Below are 14,627 nucleotides of genomic sequence, written 5' to 3' on the forward strand. Positions count from 1 at the left end.
TTTTCGTTTTTAAAGAAAATATAAGTACGTCTTTTTAATTTTTCAACATTTAAAATATATGTGCGTGCTCCATTTTTCATTATTTTTTTTGTTTTTTATGCCACAACACAGGCTGATATTTGGTTTTGAAGGAAAACTCAAATTGAAGTTCCTTTTTTTATTTTTTTTTACAAAAATACTAGATAGTTTTATGATTCTAAGCTTAATACATTATTCTAAGTGATGTTTGTTTTCATATTTCACTCATATTTATAAATATTTATTATTTTTTAAACCCAAATTGAGAATTGGTAAATCTTAAATATTAGATTAGAGAGTGACAATTAGGGTTATGTTTTGAGAAAGTGACATTGAGGATCATTTGTCTCAAAATAAAAGGGTCTTTTTTGATAATCTTAGGTGTTAGGGTTGTGGATGGAGTGGAAATCCGGTCTAATAGAGCTAATATGGATCATGCAAGAAAAAACCAATTCGTTAAAAATTTAATCAGATAACAATCTCATCTAATAAATATATAGGATATAATTTTGATTTGATCGCTAATAATCCGATCGGATTATTTATATCTTTTATATATTAAATTTATATGTTTTCATAAATAAAAAATGAGGCAATTTCGTAAAAGAGATAAGAGTCTTACATGTCTCCAACATACAAGAAGAAACAGACAAAAAAACATTATAGTAATTTAACGAATAAGAAAACTGAACCAATCGCTGGGCTGCTTTGTTCCATTGCTTTTTAATAAATCTAACTGACATGTCTTTCACGGGATCTGAGCATGACTTCACAATCCTAAAGAACACTTCCTACCTCAAGCACACTATCTACCTGCTTATACAATGCCTTAGTAGTTAGTATAAAGTGTGTTTTGATAATTACTGGTTGTTGGAGCTCAGCTAAGGTCCAAGATAGAGCCTTAAACATTCCATACGTCTCTGCTTCAAACACAGACCTTATTTCTTCCACACTATACATCCGGCCACTGATAAAACTACCTTCGTCATCTCTGAGAACCAGGCCCAGAGAAAAAGAAGGTGAACCAAACCAGGCCCAGAGAAAAAGAAGGTGAACCAACAAAAACTGACGCGTCTATATTCAGCTTTAAAATACCTACATGAGGGGCTTCCCATTTGAGATTTGATTTGGATGCGTTAGACATCTAAGTTCCATTTTGGATCTTTTCCTTCATTTTGATTTCTCACGAATCTCTAACCAATCTCGTGCATGCTAAAGAGAAGAAAGTACGAAAGAACAGTAAACGGAGCACACCTTAGAAAGATTCTAAATAGGAGAAGTTCCTTTTGGATTCGAGAAGAAGGAAATGAAAAGCGGAAACGAAACGAAATAAGGCGTTTCTAGCTCTCGTTTCGGACCCGCTTCTCCCAATTATGTCTAGTAATAGAATAGGGCGGCTTGGCCTGCATACGCGGTGGAGCATGTGGTTTAATTCGATATAACGCGCAAAATCTTACCAGCCTTGACATATGAACAACAAAACATGTATTTAATGGGATGGTACTTACTTTCATATAGGTGCGACATGACTGTCGTCAGCTCGTGCTGTGAGATGTTTGGTCAAGTCCTATAATGAGCGAAACCCTTATTTGTGTTGCTGAGACATGCGCCTAAGAAGAAAGTCTTTGCAACCGAAGTGAACCGAGGAGCCGAGTGACGTGCCATTGCTCACTACACTAAATATGGTCTCTAGCAACACCAAAAAAAGTTTTAAAATAACCATAAAGTGTTACCAAAAGAAAAAATTGGGCTATGATTACATTTTTTGAAAATTTTATGGTGTTGGATTTGCTCGTGCTACAAATGGGTCTACAGTACCATTTTTTGAACCTTTGATAACATAGTTTAAAGTGTTACAAGAGACCCTTTATTGTTACACTTTTTGAAAATTTGTTGGTGTTGAATTTGCCCAAATCAAGACAAACTCTGTGAGTCTCAACGTCATTTTCGAAAAATATGGCCCCAAATGTCATTTTAAAACGTAGTCTCACTTTCGGTTTTTTTATTTTAACGAAATTATTATTGTGCTTTTTCGTTTTTGTTTAAATTTTTCAATATTGAAAACACATACAGATTCTCCATTTTTCATTTTTTTTTGTTTTGTATGCCAAAATATTTGATTTTGAAGGAAAACTCAAATTGAAGTTCCGTTTTGCATTTTTTTATTTACAAAAAATACTAGATACTGTTATGTTTCTAAGCTTAACACATTACATTAAGGGATGTTTTTTTCGTATTTCACTTATATATATATATATATAAATCAAAACTACTATATATATATATTTCACTACTTTTAAACCCACATTGAGAATTGGTAATTCCTAAAATATTAAAAATAATTAATAATTGCAGTTTTATTCTAAAGACCCTAAATCCTAAATCCTAAATCAGTGTATATTTTATTAATTTATTTTTTAATATTTGTAAAACCCAAATGAGATTGGTGAACCGTAAAATATTAAAAATTGTTAAAATATATGTGTTTTATTCAATTTCTTAATATTTCTAAAATCCAAAATGGGATTACCAAACCCTAAAAAATTAAGAATTGTTGAATTATGGCACACACTTGAATTTTAAATAATTAATTTAAAATTTCAATGTTTTTGAAACCCAATAAAAAGTATGAAAATATAAAAAAAATAAAAAAAAATGAACGAAAATATATTTTTAAGTTGTGTTTTATTGTTGAAAACATAACATCAAGTGTTGTTTAGGGTTTCCAAATTTGCAAACATGATTTAAAGTGATGTAGTACATTAAAGAAAAATTTTAAAAAAATGTTGAAAACGGAACACGAATCCACTTCTTTTTTTTGGAAAACGGAACACCCGGTTAGGTAATAGAGTGACAATTAGGGTTATATTTTCATAAAGTGACATTGAGGGCCATTTGTCTCAAAATAGAACATTTGTGGCCTTTTTCATAATTTTTGGTGGTAGGGCTGTGAATGGAGTAGAAATCCGGTCTAATGGAGCTGATATGGATCATGCAAGAAAAAATCGATTCGTTAAAAATTTGATCTGATAACGATCGGATCCGATAAATATATAGGATATGAATTTGATTTGATTCGCTAATAATCTGATCTGATTATTTATATATTTTATATATTAAATTTATATATTTTCTTAAATCAAAATGAGACAATTTCGTTAAAGAGATAAATAGTCATACATGTCTCCAATATACAAGAAGAAAGAGACAAAAGAACATTGTAGTAATTTAACGAATAAGGAAACCAAACCAATCGTTGTGGCTTCTTTGTTCCCTTACTTTTTACTAAATCTAACCAACACGTGTTTCACGAGATCTGAGCATGACTTCAGAATCCTGAAGAACACTTCCTACCTCGAGCACATTATCTACCTGCTTATCCAATGCCTTAGTAGTTATTATAGATTCTGTTTTGATAATTACTGGTTGCTGAAGCTCACCTAAGGTCCAAGACAGATCCTTAAACATTCCATACATCTTTGCTTCAAACACAGACCTTATTCCTTCTACATTATATGTCCGGTCACTGATAAAACTACCTTTGTCATCTATGAGAACCAGGCCTAGAGAAAAAGAAGGTGAACCAACAAAAACTGATACGTTTACATTCAACTTCAAAATACCTGCATGAGGGGCTTCCCATTTGAGATTTGGTTTGGATGCATTAGATATCTAAGTTCCATTTTTTTATCTTTTCTTTCATTTTGATTTCTCGCAAATCTCTAACCAGTCTCGTGCATGTTAAAGAGAAGAAAGTACGAAAGAATAGGAAACGAAGCACACCTTAGAAAGATTCTAAATAAGAGAAGTCCCATTTGGATTCGAGAAGGTGGAAATGAAAATTGGGAACGAAACGAAATATGGCGTTTTTAGCTCTAGTTTCGGACGAGCTTCTCCCAGTTATGTCTAGTGGTTTAATTTGATATAACGCACAAAACCTTACCAGCCCTTGACATATGAACAACAAAATATGTCCTTAATGAGATGATACTTAATTGCATACAAGTGCGGCATGACTATTATCAGCTCATGTCATGAGATGTTTAGTCAAGTCCTATAACAAGTGAAACCCTCATTTTGTGTTTCTCAGACATGCACCTTAGGAGAAAGTCTTTAGGAAAGTGAACCGAGGAGCCGAGTGACGTGCCGGTGCTTCTAATTGAGTGTTAGTTTCACTTTTTCTTTCTCAAGTTGAGAATGACATCCCCATTTACTTTAGTAGAGAAGACAGGTGTGTTTGCTTCCTCTTTCTTTGGTCGAACCTCACTTCTCTAATTCGGTATAACGATAAATTCCCCATCTCATTAGGGGCGGAAAATGAATCGAGATATCGATGTGATACAGCCTTATAAATTTATGTTGGGAAAGAACATCGAAGTCCATCAGAGTCGTCTAATGAAGAATAAGAGGAGACCTAATTTTTATTGAGGAAGATAATCCAGGATGAACGCTTTTTTCATTCGCTAAGTGCTGACTAAATGGATACTCGCGCGATCAATCGATGGATGTGGGAATTGCATAAATGGCGGCCTAACCTAAAATAAATGCTCTACCCTCTCTTGATGGAGAATCTTGATTGACTGACACTAGAAACCGATTTGAAGAAAGAAGAAGCATGGCATAAGATAGGCGGCGGAAAAATTTGTATGTCTCTTGGGTCAGTTGACCATTTACCAAACCAAATAAGTCAGGTCCTACCTAAAAGGTAAGTTCCTAACTAACTAACCTAAGCTAAAAACTCTAACCTGCTCGATGCTTCTTCCGCCAAATACGATATACAAGTGGGACCTGCACTATGAGCAAAATGTTTGAAAAACCGCTTCTTTTTTCCCTTTTCGAAACAACATGGGTGAAATAGGGTTCTACCGCGAAACCATGTATTTTTGAGTTTTCTCCATCGGTTACTCGTTGAGCCGCTGGAATGGAATGAGATAAGAATCTATAGAGATCTTTCCTCCCCACTTCCATTGAAATAATTGGAGTGAGGCTTCTACCGTCCCATACCTTCTTATTTCTGGAAAAATAGATAGCCCAAAGCACTGATGCAATCTTAATGCAAACCTCAAAAGATTAACATTTCAGCCTTTCTAACATCCATAAAAGAGTCAATTCCACCTTAGACATATCATATTGGAGACCACTTATTTTCCAGCACTATGCAGCAAAATTACAGTAAAAGAAAACATGACCAAGATTCTCCACGTCCCTCACACACATGGGACACATGATAGTTGTGGCCACACCCTTACGCTTTAACATATTTTTGACAGACATATTATTTCTGTTGAATATTCATAATAAAATCTTTAGTAAATGAGGAACTTCTAGTCTCCATATTCTATTCCATCATGTAAACTTGCTGATGTAAATGTTGCGCGTGAACTAGTTTTGACTTTGCCAATATTTATAACTGGATTTAGCACTGTAAATGCCATCTGTCGAATGTGTCTATGCTAACCGATCAGGCACTTGAATCTGAGGAGTTCTTGTGGCTCAAATGACTTTGGAATCTTCTTTATTTAACAACGAATTGACTTTATCTTCATCTCAGGTTTCGGTACCTAGTATAAACAACTCACAGGCTTTATCAGATATTAATACATTAGAGTGATCTAAATCAACTTTTAAATCATGTTTATCCCTCACTCAGCAATTCCAGAATGCTTCAATTTTTTGACTATCCCCTAGAACTTAGGGAAGACTATTTTTAAGTTCCTCTTTTGCTTCCCATATGCCAGACCATATAATACTGGCACCACCTTCTCTTTTGGCTTGAAAAAAAATGGTACTTGAGAAAGATGTGACCTTAAAAACTCTTGAGACTAAAACATCTTGTATGTTCACAAAATTTCAATAATGCTTCCTTAATACAACCAAATTGAATTTGTATAGACTTCTAAATCCCATTTCCCCTTCATCTTTGGCCATTGTCATGTTTTCCCATGATCACCATCGAATTCTTTTATAACTTGTCGGAAGTATCCATTCATCATTTTCTCAATATCATGACAAAGCATTTTGGGAAGTAAAAAATATGACATACAATATGATGAAATCACTACACCATTGATGACCTATTGTTACTTCTCAGTAGGGATATTACCATAGAGTATGTTACTGTAGGTATGAAATTTTCACTATATTACACTACCGGGTTATCGTAGGCATAAAAGTGTATTGTTGTAGCTCAATAAGGTGTTAACCACACCAACCCATTAGACTGTGTTGCCATAGACTATCTATGAATAAAATTTTAATTTTAATTCTGTTGATTTAATTTATCATTAAAACTAATTGATGTTAATGAAATAATTTATAAAAAAATTCTTCTAAATTTTTAGTCATCCAAGTAAATGAATTATTTACATTTTATAAATATTTAAATATTTTAAATAGATTAAAGATGGATATATGTTTTTAGTACCAAAACTAATATCTAAATTTTATTTAAATCACTAATATATTTATTGTATAACATAAAAACCTCCATAATCTATGAACTTCTTACTAATTAATTAAGGTCTTTGTGTAAGAAAATATTTTTTAAAATTCAAAGAAAAAATAAATTCTAAGAAAAAGAGAAAAAATAAATAATTTGGGTTGGGCAGCAGAATTTTGGGCTGGGCGCCAAATGAAATTTTCAGATACAAAGGAATGGGGAAAAACCTATTAGGGTAAAAAAACTCGCTCCGCTGTCACCTTCTTTCTTCTTCCGCTCTATCTCTGTCAAAATCTCTCTCTCTCTCTCTCTCACTCTCTCTCTCTCTCTGTCAAAATCTTCAATAATCATAGAGGGCTTTGTTTTAGCAGGCATGAAGGTGCTAATTATAGGAAGCAATTCAATTAAATGGCTTCAATTCACTGTCAATTCAACTATGTCGTCGCAACCGCCATTAGTTCTGCCGACTGAAGACTCCGTCGCTGCTCCGTTATCGGCACTCCTCATACCTATCCCAGATTTTGTTATTATCCGGAGCGAATGGCTTGTCAATTTTAGTTTCGAGATATGTTTTCTTAATGTATTAATCAATGATATTGATTAATGTGGTGGTGGTGAAATTTTGATGCATAGTATTTCAAGGTGAACATTGTTGACTAGTTTATTTTTATACTCGTCTTATCTTCACACTTCAAGTTATTCATCAGGTTTGGGAGCTCTTTCGGTTATTTTTAACAATTCCAATTTTGTATATGTTGCTGCATTTTCAATCTACTAACATGATGAAATTTTGAATGCAACACAAGCGCTAGGAGATCCATCTGTTATAATTGAACAAGTGACATCGTCTGTCTTTCCATTTGGCACACTTTTTCCTCCCGAGGTGAGTTACTAGATTTTAAATAATTCCCAATTTCTGATTTTACAGTCATTACCACAAGTTTATGCTCTGTTATTTTCTATCTGTATACTTGGTAGCAAAAGATTGTACAACTCTTCGATAAATTCTTGTCTAACATGCTTAAAATAATTCTAAGAAATATCTTAACTTCTTGCTCTTGCTAAGTTATTTATTAGTTACGGAATGTGTATTTGCATTGTCTGGATTTGCAGTTTGATTTAGGGAATGTACCTGATATGTTTTGTGTTGTATAACACTCTTTAAAATGTTAAATATGATATCGTTATATGCATATTTGACCTTATGAAGCTCATTCTGTTTTCCGCCCCTTATTTATGACCTTTTGGAAACACTTAAAGGTTGTGAAAATAAGTCGTTGGAACCGTTTGAAGCAGTGAGATGAAATCAGTGCAAAATTGAAGTAGTCCGGGAAATTTTTAGCTTTGATATAACCATCTTGTACTCAACTGAGCATATAATTTTAGCCAAATTTTCATTCAATAATGAGCGGAAGCCAAGGTAAAACTGTCTTATTTTGACTAAAACAAAGCTTTCGTTATCCTTTAACAAAGAAATGCAGCTGTCAAGGCTCATAGCTGATTACTCAATGATGTACCTTGCACAAACCATTTGTGGTACTTAGCTGATTGTTTTTCTTTCTAATTTGCAAACACTAAAGGGAATGAATCTTCTGATAATCAGGCCCAACCTGTTGACGAATCGCAAAACGTAAGATTGTTGTTTGTGCATTAATTTGTATTAAATTAACTATAGTGTTGTGCTTGATGATAAAATATGTTCACAATTTTACTTTTTCAGGGTTAGTACAATGTTGAGAACTCTACAGAACTACCAATTCATTCAGAGTGTTTCAAACCACAACCTGATAGGGAGCACACATTTGGAGATGTGGAAGCAAAGGAGCAACAGTATAACCAGAGCAACAGAAAAGGGGGAATCAATTAGGTCAACGCAACCTGCTCACTCTCATCTCTTTTGATCTGTCAACTCATTCAGAGTCTGTCAACCCACAGCCTGATAAAGAGTTTTTTGGTTGATCCTATATATTATACATGCCTTGTTAGATTTCTACTTGTTTAATTATAGAGTTGCTGGATATTCCAAGGCACAAAACAAGCTCCCTTGACTGGAAACCAAGGGAGATATGATTATAGGGAACATGAGAACATTAGTAAGGTTTTCATCTACCCTGAAATGTATACGAGGTTCTATTGCTTTCTTGAATTATTTTAAGGTCATCAAGTGATGAAGAAGGTGCCTAAATCTTACTTATTGACTGGTCATGTTCAGTAAACAAATTAATTTGTAGACTTGCTATTTCCAAGTGTAATAAGATTATTTGAGGTGGACAGAGAAATGGTTTAAATAGCAACTAGTTGTTTTAAAATTTGTTTTTGGATTGAAGGTTGTTAATTTAAACTGGTTTATTTTGCAGGACTATTGCAGAGCACCATATTGGAAAGTGTAGGATGTATCTGGTTTCACCGAACAGAAGTGATCAAACATTGTATCGCTTCAGATGCTTCATAATATTTGCATCTGTAATTTCAGATTAAGAGAACATGTGGAAGGTGCAGACAATAACTTACTTATATTTCCTGAAGGAACTTGTGTAAATAATCATTACAGTGTTATGTTTGAAAAGGTAAGTTCTCTGATTTAATTTTGCAGTCATATCAGTGTTCAAATAATTTTTAACCAATATTTTTTATGCTTAGGGTGCATTTGAACTTGGCAGCACCGTTTGCCCGATAGCAATCAAGTACAACAAAGTCATCGTAGATGCCTTTTAGAATAGCAGAAAGTAAGATTCTTTTAATAACATGTAACCAATTTTTATCATGGACCGAAAATGCCACTTTTTGAAAGTGTATACAATTACATATATAAATTTTAGAAATTACCAGATTGCTCTTGCAGTCTTGCTTGCTACTTTCACTTTTTACAGTACCGATTCTTTATATTACTATTACCTTTTTGTTAATTAAATTATGATTTTATCCTTATCGCTATATTTGTAATTTACTTATACTTGGAGTCTTCTGGTAAATATGCTGCTGGTTGGGACTAGATATCTGATGTGATACCTCGGTGGACTACACAAGAAGCTGGCAATCATTTGAACACATGAAGCCTTGTTTGTTTTTATTTTTACAAGGGATGTGTCTGATACAAGCAAGAAGTAAGAAGAAGGCTGCTAATAAGAAGGCATTTGGCTAGAAGGGGTGGAAAATCAGTGGCAGCTGTCATTGTAGTTTTATAGAACTTGATGTAAAATATTGATGATGCCATAATGTAGTTTTTACGAAATTTGATTCTTGTATTTGTAACAATTTACGAGTTTTATATTTATTAACTTAATTTGAGTTAGTCCAATTATTCTTGAAATATTTTTATTTATATTTTTGATTAAAATATTCCTCATTTTTATTATTATATTTGTGAAAATTTAAGTAAAAACAAGTACAAATAAACTATTTAATATGAATTTTAAAAACTAATTAGGTGGGTCCCACATATTTGGGGCCCACTTTTTAAAAAAATCAGAACAACTGCTGCAACATAGTTTTATATGTTGCTGTAGTATGCTATTACAATATTTATATAGATCCATTATAAAATCTGGAGTTATGTTACCTTAGACATGTTTTGATGTTGATATAGATACCTATAGTTATTGCTCAGGACCCAACACAGCTAATGTGTTGCTATAGCCCTTTTTTGACCTATAGCAACATCAAATAGGCTCTATAATGATACAATTTTGATGTTACAAGAAGCAATCTATAGTGTGACTGAGCCACGGACTTGAGAAGAACAACTTTATCCGCCCGTGACAACAATTTAGAGCTCTAGTTTTTGAATTCTTGTCTAAACCTTATCTTTTACGAAGTTAAATACAATTTTTTTACACCGACTTATTAGTGAAGGCAAACCCAAATATTTCGTGTTACTCAGGACATTTCTCACTAGAAGAATATCCTTGAGTTGTTCTTATTTATCCAACCACACATTGCACTAAAATAAATGCCCGATTTAGCAAAATTTATCGACTAACCTGATTTTTGATCGTACACATTCAAGATTTCTCTAGCAACCGAGGTTTTTTCTCTCGTAGCTTTGAAGAACATTAAGCTGTCATTTATGAAGAGAAGATGAGAAATATATGGGGGATGCTCTTGTAGCCATGTAATCGACCAACACTTACAGCACTTGTGATAGATTTTGACAAACCCTTAACATACAGGAGGAACAAGTAGAGGGAAAGGGGATCTCCTTGACAGAGTCCTCTAATAGGAAAAACCAGTCCAACGCTGGAGCCATTAAAATAAAAACTATGCGACACTGTGGTGACACAAAGAAGCATCCATTCAATCCATTTATTAGAAAAACCCGTCCTCTGCATTCTACTCTTCAAATATTTCCAGTCCACCCAATCATACAATTTGCTAACGTCTAACTTAAGAGCAACTTCACCCTCACATCCACTATTCTTTTTTTTTCATGTGATAGAGCACTTCAAATGCTACCAACACATTATCTGTAATGCGGTAGCCTGGGACAAATGCTGGCTAAAATTATGAAATAGCATTAGGAAGGACACTCTTTAATCGATATTCTAGAACCTTCACCATAGTTTTGTAGAGCACATTATAAAGAGCAATGGGTCACAGACTTTTCATACTACCATCATTTTCTTTCTTTGGAATAAGCACAATGTTAGTATCATTTAAATCTACGGGAAACGAGAAATCTTGTAGCCAAAACCTACAACACTTGAAGACATCTTCTCCCATTAACAACCAAAAATGTTTGAAGAAAGTTGGATTAGTTAAGACCATCCGGACCTGAAGATTTGCCCGGATGCATTTGCTTCACAACCACGGAGAACTCCTCGAATTTAAGATCTTTATGAGGTCAAAATATTGATCTATTGTAATGATTGCCTCATCATCACTGCTTTCTATTGAAAAAGTATTCCAGTCCCCAGCAAAACCATTACTAAAATAGCCATTCACTAGCAAAAAAATACCATTAAGATCTGAAACAGCTATTCCATTATCATTTTTTGGTTAGCAATATAATTCGCTTTTTTCCGCATAGAAGCATAATCATGAAAAAAAATTTAGAATTGGAATCACCCTCAGCTAACCAGAAATTTCGCCCTTTGTTTTCAATAGATTTCGTCGTGTAAATTTCCAAATATAATTTTGGGAAGCATCAAGCACTCGAATTGACATTTTTTTTCTCAACATTATAGTTATACCCCCACTCCTTCCTATTTTACCAACAACAAACCAATGATCAAAACCAAACTTGTAATGTAACTCCTCAAACTAAAGTTTCTGAAAGAAATAGAAAATTGGGCATGTGAGATTTTATTAAATCTTCCAACACACGAACTGTACGAGGATTCCACAATCCCCAACAGTTCCAACTCATGAGTTTCATTATGAATGGCCCGCTTTCATAGAAATCTGAGCCAATACAGTGTTGTTGGACTCTAAGCAGTCCTCATGAAAAATAATAGCATCATTGTGAATCGAAACCAAGCCTCCCTCCATGTCCATATCATCATTAATACCATGCCCACTTCTTAGTCTCTTTCTATTTTCAAAATCTAGCCCATACAAATCTTCCTCATCAGGCCCAATTCAAAATTTTGAATTAGACTCCCATGCTGTAGGAGTCACACTTTTGATTTGAGTACCCTGGTTATCCGTTATGCCAACCACCCCATACACACTCTCCTTATTTTCTCGCCCCTGTTGTATCACAATCCATGTATTCACGTTATCACGATCCTGGAATTTTGGAGTGATGTTATCCTTTCCTAATTTTGCTTCCCAACCCTTATCGTTGTTCTCCCTTATCCACTTACTTTTATCTTGATCAGCTGACATCTGCGGTGGTGCTTGCAACCATCTTCACCATTCTTTAGCTCCCTCATCAGACCTTTTCCCTAGTAGTCACCTGCAGAATTTGTCCGTGTGTAACACTAAACCACATGAAAAAAAGAAGTCACCTAAGCGTACGTACTTACACTAAACTATAAACTCTGTCCCATCTCTTCTTATGATCTTCTTCTTTATCTTGAGAGGTTTGTGCAAATCTATCTTGATTTTAATACGCATACATTCCCTCCAAATGCTCGTATTAATATTGCCATCATATTCAATAGATTCTTCGAAGAAGTTCCCCAACTGTTTACCAACCATTTCTGACATAAAATCTGTGGGTTGTTCGTGAATTTATATCTAAATACTGAGATGCCATAATTGTACTTTTACAGGTTCCTCACCAGGAGGAATCACAGAGATAACAAACATGGCATTATCAAAAGATCAAGGAGGAATCACAGAGATAATAAACATGATATTATCAAAAGACCATGGACCTCTGTTCAACACCCACATCATATTATGATAGAATTGAAACAAATAAATTTCTGGTTCAATCTCTTAATATTGATACCCATGGCCGGCTTCCATACATCCGCTATCTTAGACTTCATGGCCCTAAAGTTGATGTTTTCTCAGTGAGATAGCGCCCACCATGCATTGGCCGTGCTTGTTCTCATCCTCTACTACATCCTCGCTAAAAGAGAAGATTTCATTCTCCTTGTCTTCAATATCCAAGCCTTCCAATTGCACATCTAAATCCTGGAATCTTGCCACTTTTAGAAGAACTTTCACACAAAAATCTCTACGGAGAGAAACTAAAAACCCTCACAGTGGAGAGAAAATATATTTTTAATAAGACTCTAATTAAAATCAAATTTTCTCCAGTTTTTTTTACTCAAAAGAAAGAAAAGAGCACAAATTAGATGAGGGTGGGGGAATGTTGTGCAAGACATGCCTGTACTTTAACAAGACTAAGTCAATTTTGACAACCCTAAGTAAGTTGTATTGTTATCTTAATTTGTATTTTGTACTTGTAACATTTAAGGTCTGTAAAAATGTCAAAGAAGCAGACTAGAGTCTTTTTCTATAAACAGTGTCAAGCCTAAGAATTCTATCTGGAAGAAGATCAAGAAGATCATGCCTCAGAAGAATTATGAAGAAGCTTGGAGTTGAATAAATCTTTTTTAGGAAAAATATTCCAAGTCAAGATCTCTACAAGTCACAGATTTAGTGTTATAGAGAAGTCATTCGAGAACTCCATAATGACTTATAGAGAACTCAGGAAAGCTACTAGAAATCTCAGAGATATCGACAAGCCAAATTGAAGAAATAAAGATTGGAGATATCGACAAGTCATTTCTTCACTAGAGAACTCAGAGTTATCGACAAGTCAACATTCATTAGAGAACTCTGAGTTATCGATAAGTCAAATTCTACTAGAGAACTCAGATATATCGATAAGTCAAAACTCACTAGAGAACTCTGAGATATCGACAAGTCAAATTTGACTAGAGAACTCTGAGTTATCGACAAGTCAACAAATCACTAGAGAACTCAGAGATATCGATAAGTCAAAGTGAAGATATGAAGACTAGAGATCTCGACAAGCCAAATTATCTTATAGAGAAATGAGAGACCTCTACAAGTCAAATTAAATATAGAGCACTACAGATCTCGATAAGCCATTATACTTATCGAGATGTCAAGTTCTCTATAGACCAAACTGGAGATCTCGAGGTAAAATCTCAAAGTACAGAATTGCAGATCAGTTCAATATCCAGGATTAACAATCAACAAATAATCCAACCAGCTGGATTGACAAGTCTACAAAAAGCAGCTTGAAGAGTGTACAAGATCAATGGTGAAGATTAACTGACAAAGGAAGATCAAAGTAAACACAGGATGCTAAGATATGCTAAGCCAGAAATAGAAGATACACTTTTCCTAAAATGGAAATGACAAGTGATAGTTTACTAAAGTTAATGGCATGTCTTATTATACACTGTGTAAATCAGAAGTTAACTGAGTTATAAAGTTAACACTGGTCCTTTGTTTAGAAGTAATAATTTAGATAGAAAATCTTGTAACACTCTCAAGAAGAAGCTAAGCACTTTATCAACAAAGAGCCTAGAAATTTTTTAGCAAAACATTCTTAATTTTAATATAAAATTAAGTGAATTTTGAAAGATATGTGTTCTTTATTATTGCATGTTTAATTTCAGCAAGTAACACATTTCACTACAAGATTTAATTTACTTTGTTCAACCATAAAAAGTTCAAGAAAAACATAAAAACAGTAAAACACATTCACCCCCCTCCGTGTGTTATTCATTTCCTAACAAGT

The 14,627-nt window shown here is 33.9% G+C and overlaps 1 long non-coding RNA gene across 10 annotated transcripts; it reads left to right on the top strand.

The window, feature by feature from the left end:
- Positions 1 to 6,670: 6,670 nt before the first annotated feature.
- On the top strand, positions 6,671 to 9,750 carry LOC141666046 (uncharacterized). 10 transcript variants are annotated; one of them, XR_012552174.1, is made up of 7 exons: positions 6,675 to 7,340; positions 8,038 to 8,087; positions 8,178 to 8,324; positions 8,466 to 8,555; positions 8,815 to 9,024; positions 9,098 to 9,183; positions 9,451 to 9,750. It is a non-coding gene; the product is annotated as an uncharacterized LOC141666046 (long non-coding RNA). The 10 variants fall into 10 exon arrangements; XR_012552173.1 differs by having other exon boundaries at positions 6,671 to 7,164; positions 7,264 to 7,340; positions 7,718 to 8,087; positions 8,178 to 9,024; XR_012552170.1 differs by having other exon boundaries at positions 6,674 to 7,340; positions 8,466 to 9,024.
- The last annotated feature ends 4,877 nt before the right edge of the window (positions 9,751 to 14,627 follow it).

Source organism: Apium graveolens, chromosome 1 (genome assembly GCF_009905375.1).
Source record: "Apium graveolens cultivar Ventura chromosome 1, ASM990537v1, whole genome shotgun sequence".
Lineage (NCBI taxonomy): Eukaryota > Viridiplantae > Streptophyta > Magnoliopsida > Apiales > Apiaceae > Apium > Apium graveolens.